A 5,701-nucleotide genomic window follows, 5' to 3' on the forward strand; every position below is an offset into this window, starting at 1 on the left:
GCAGATCTTGTCTTCATGTTGTCAGCGTAGAGGATAATAACTGGGTGTGCAAACGTTGTTGAAGCTGTAGGTAAAGCACACACCGCAGATACTGAGGTACACAGTTACACAAGGCTACACACTAATGTTCGTGCTGTGCTTTCTTTAACTGTTCTGGAGACAGTGCCGTACCTGCATAAGTGAAGGTAGTTATACAGCTCCACCCAGGCATGTTGCCCACTAAAGAGAATACAGTGAATATCACAGTCAGACATCACTGACACACTTCATACGTGGGTAAAGCTGTGAAAACTTGGAAGTTTATTTCTGGTAGAAGACTTGAGGCCACACATCTCGCATGCCCATCCCAGCAGGAGAAGAGGGGAGGCCCCAGATTGGGTGCTCACGGCCAAAGGGTGAGAGTCCCAGCAGACCCGAAGCAACGGGCAGTTGACCGTGGTAGAGGCTGGCTAGCCTGGTACGAGTCAAACTGGTGCCCAAGAACCACCCAGCAGCCTCCCGATAAGAGGGAGGTCCAAGCCGCCTCCAGGGCACGGGCCAACAACCACACCAGAACGCACACACACACGCACATATGTGCACAAAACACTCCGACCATTCGCTCATTCACTCACACCCACCCACTAATGACACACAGAGAGACATAAAGACACTTGCACACACATTGACCCCTGGTTTTATGCCAGGTACACCCATTTTTGTCTTCACGTTGAAGAAAAATTAATTTGTTCAAATCTAAGTTATTAAATCCTAACAGGAGCACTTGCAGCATTAAACTGTATACAGCACAGAGTGAGACATGGTGGAAAGCAAGACTTAAAGATGAAGAAGGTAAAGATTTTTTTTTTTTTTTACACTTTGTTGAATAAGCAAAGACTCATTTCAGACATTTCCTTTTCTGATGTCAATTGTTTATCCTGGTGAGAAAATGTCATTCCTGTGCAGATGAATGTGCCAGAGAGGTACTTACCATTTGAAAATGTCAGTGGGTATAAAAAAAAAAAAAAAAGACAACGACAAAAAAAAACTACTAAACTGACTTTGCTTCATTTTTATGTATTATTTTTATTATTTATTCAGAGTTACACAGTAAAAACAGAATCATTGAATCACAGTAAAAATGCTGCATTGCCTATTTTACTCCAGCAGAGGGAGACATGTGCCAAGCCCAGCGCTGATCATGTAAATGACTTTTCTTGGTAAAGGCTAGAAGTAAAGAGGAAGTCGCAGGCTTCTAAATTGCTGTCATACATTAAACAGAATTGTGATTGTAGGGCGATTGTGGCTCAAGAGTTGGGTGTTCGTCTTGTAATCGGCCGGTTGCCGGTTCGAGCCCCGGCTCGGACAGTCTCGGTCGTTGTGTCCTTGGGCAAGACACTTCACCTACCCCCTACTGGTGATGGCCAGAGGGGCCGATGGCGCGATATGGCAGCCTCGCCTCTGTCGCTTGCCTTCACCAGTGGTATTGTAAAGCGCTTTGAGGGGTCCCGAAAAGCGCTATATAAATGCAATCCATTATTATTATTATTAAAGTTATTAAGTAACAGATTAAAGCTGTGTACTTGTGTATATGCGGTCACCGTCCAAACATGTAAAACTGTTCTCTTGCGTTCGCTTTGGCCTGATTAACAATCTGCCCTCAAAAACACATCCCGTAGAGCAGATAAGATGTCAGACATCAGTTAATTCCACTGTCAGTGTGAACTTAAACAGAAGTGGTTTAATGATCTGAAAGCCTGGGGTGCAGCTATCTGTCATGACCAAATCATCAGCTAATGAACCACTCGTTCATACTTTATGCTCGTTTATCTCTGATTCAGTCGTTTGGTGTGTGTGTGGGTGTGTGTGTGTGGGTGTGTGTGTGTGTGTGTGTGTGGGTGTGGAGAAAAACAGAGGGAGTACCCGGCTCATTATTAAATATCAGAGTTCAGCTGTAGGTCCAATCAAAACAGCCTTAGGGAAACATCAGCTTAACCAAAGTCATGAGACCAAATTCACTGCGCTGCACACATGCAGCTGTATACACACTCGAACCCACAGTCACACACACTCGCACACAGATAACAGATAAATGTGCGTGATGGCTCTCAGGCCTGTGGATATTCGGGTAGGCAACAATTACGTTATGTTACAGAAAATTGCTGTAACAACAAACAGAAGTCCTCTTTTGATTTCTGTGAGGTGGTTTGTGGCTAAAAATGGTGTTTCTACATTATTCTTTATTTACTTTGGTTGCTAGAGGCAAAATAATAAAAATGGCTACAATCACCTTTTATCCATTGCATTAAAAAGCTTTGCATTATTTCCTGCCATTTTGTGTTTATTTTGGTTTGTTTTTGGCAGAGAAGTGAGTCGTTATTAGCAAGCTGCACATAAAGACTGGATGGCTGCAGTGCACCCATATAAATACCCATCTTAATTAGTGCTAACTATCATATAGATAATATGCAAGTATATAGAATATTCACTGTCCAAAACTGAATTAGGCACCTTACTAATACCTCTCTAATGCTTAACAGTGTGACATTATTATAATGTGCTACCCCAATTTTATATTTTCACTTTGAAATAAACTCCTCCTTTGGTTGAATTGAATTCAACTATAAGAATATCCTGCACAGGCCTGCTGGTGTTGACTATGGTGTAGAATTTAGCATTGATACTCTCTCTCACACTCACGCACGCACACACACACAGGCTACACGTCAGACACAAACGTTGAAATGCAGTGCGAGGACGAAATGTCCTGTGCCTCTCAGCTTCTATAAACGAATGCTTCCTTATGTTTCAGAGACCACTGGGACATATTTTTCTGCTCCCTGCTTTTTCCTCTCATCTCCTTTGTACGACACCGCAGGAGGCTGGTTGGGTTTTCTCTGATCTGTGTGTGTGTGTGTGTGTGTGTGTGTGTGTGTGTGTGTGTGTGTGTGTGTGTGTGTGTGTGTGTGAGAGAGTTTGTGCTGTGGGGTGAAGAGGGGCAGGCGATCGAAACAGCCTGAGCGATGTCGTTCTGAGTCTCTCCATTTTGGGATCAGGACAGGAAGTGGGCTCAACAGAGGAAACATGACCTCCTCCCGCTTCTCCTCTCTCCCTCCCTCTATCCTCTTACTTTTCCCTGTATTCCCTCTTCCTCCCTTTGTCCCCCCCCCTCCCCCCTTAGTCTGCGCCTACCCATTCACAAGGTCACTCCAGTGTTCTTTTGGAGCCGGGAGCTCTCGTATGGCTGTCACATTCATTTCTGCGGCGTGCCTGAGCGGACCTTAAATTACACTCTGCTTACTTCCTGTGTAAATAAATCTATGTTAACCAGTGATTTCTAAAACAACACTAAAACTCTGGTCTAGTTGTTTCTGGGCTCCCTCCCTCTCTCCTGAGACTTGGAGTCTGTTATGCAGCAGAGCTCCTCTGATTAAAAGCCAAAGCAAAGGTCAGACTCTGCTGGGTAACAGAGATATTGCCCGACTTCAGCTTTACTCTCATGCCCAGTGGTCTGATAGCTCTGGCTGATGAGTTTCATGTTACATTATGTGGGATGAGGGCCTACGGTTAGCCTAGGTTGTAGATCAGTGTGACATTGCTTATCAGGAGCTTCAACTCTCTGGCTTCGCAAGAGAGCTTCTCGTGTTCATAAATACTGATTAAACGGCCCCAGGACATTAGAAAAACATATTTGAATTTATTTCCCCCCGCGTTTCTCCTTCGGAGCTCAAAAACATTTCTTAAAAATCCTCACATCTATCTGCCCCCCCACTCCTCCTCCCTCAACTCCTCTCCACTAATCTTTCTACCACTCTTCACTTTCCAGCTCAGAGGGTCTCGACCTCTTGCTTTACCGCATACACACTCAAGCACACAAAAGACGGCCACACTGAGAAAATAAAGAAACAGCGTGTCAGCAAACGGCAGTGTATTTCACCACAGAGCACAGAGCCAAGGCACTGGAAAACAAAAAAACAAAGGCAGAAGACCTCCCTCTTTTCATCCCCCCCCCCACCAACCCTCCCGACCTTCATCCTGTTCGCCTTTCAGCGTCTGCATCTGTTTGTTTGTTTCATTGCCTTTTTCTTCCCCAGGCGTTTTCCTTTCTGCTCATTTTCTCTCGGACACATCCAGTGCAATGACGACAATTACAAAATTAAACAAAACAACAACAAAAAAAAAAGTTAAGCGTGAGAGGAAAACAAGGTAGGTTAGCTAACAACACCAACAGAGCAGTTATAGTTACAGTGATACCGTTAGACAGAGTGCCGCTTGTATTTTACGATGTGCACACAGTATCAGTCACATACTTACAGTAATTAATGTACAGGATTTATCCACACAAACACAGTTTTAATACAGTACTGCTGAACAAATATCTGACATTTCAGCTGCTAAATAGTCCACTATGTTCACAGGCTGGCTGCTATTTTTGTCCGGCTGCAGTTTAGCGTTCGGAAAGAAGTGTAGTGTGGTTGGTTTTTAGGACTTTTTTGGGATGGAAACAAGGCCATGAGTGGTGAGAGTGAACCAAACAAGTAACGTTGGAGACTCTAAAACCAAAACAATGAGCTCAAGGACACTATGAAACTTCATATAAAGCTGGAGGGAACTTTAGAGGAGCACGGCGATACACATATTTGTATATATATGCATAGAAATTGTCTGAAGGTCAACAGGCACCAAAAATGCTCTGGTTTCCATTTGCAGTCAAGAACGTCTGACAGATGAACAAGAGGAACACATTTGCCGATGTGCAATTTGGAAAAAAACATCTGCCATCACCTGATTTTTAAAAAAAACCCCAAAAAAACTGCATTCATAAACAATCGGCAATCAATGGAACAGGAAGTCTTAGATCAGACTTACGCTGGACACAGCCGAGGGTTTTCAGATGATGACCAATGATCTGTGAATTTGTTACCTTGAGCCGTTCTTTCCCTTTCATATATGCAGCATTGACCAAAGCTTTTTGAAAATATTGGAACATCTTTAGTGAAATTGTTTTGATTGCAAAATTTAAGTATGTTGTATTTTTAAAAATTAAAATCCGAGTTTTTTTCTTCTTGTTTTCAATGCAGCAGACATTTAAATAAATGATCTCTAGCCGTCGCTTATCACTGAACTTGTATTTCTGACAGTAATCAAATATTTGGATTTGAAGGCAGAACTTCTTTCTGGCAGCTTCCTGTTTTCCTTACACGGCCAACTATTTTGGTCAGGATACTTTCTAGGAACTCATTAGGAAATCACAGACTAGCCAGTCACCAGAACGTGTTTAAACTCGCTTCCCTGTGATGATTTTTTAAAAAAAAAAGTCTGGCTTGTGTAAGTCACTTGTCATTGTCTCAGTGTTTTTGCTAGGAAGGCTTCCCACCCCGACTGCTACAAGTCCAAAATGGCTACAAGAAACAGGGGGATAAGGTCATCTGCAGTTCAATCTCTTCATTTTCTGCTGTTCCCGGCACGTTTACGGGACAAAGGGAACAGGAACAAGCAGTGTAACCAGAAGCCAAAGCTTTTTTGTAGATTTTTTAAAATACTTTTTACTATATTTCTTTTTATACTGCCTCAGGTCAAGTCTAGGCTATTGTGGTGCATCTACTGGGATGCTATGGAAATCACAGAAGGGAGAGAAAAGCTCGGGAAAGGTGTATGGATTCATACGAAACCAGGAGCTGCGTGCACTTTTCAGAGCTTAGATGAGACTCTAATTTGACCG

Source organism: Astatotilapia calliptera, chromosome 6 (genome assembly GCF_964374335.1).
Source record: "Astatotilapia calliptera chromosome 6, fAstCal68.1, whole genome shotgun sequence".
NCBI classification, from domain to species: domain Eukaryota; kingdom Metazoa; phylum Chordata; class Actinopteri; order Cichliformes; family Cichlidae; genus Astatotilapia; species Astatotilapia calliptera.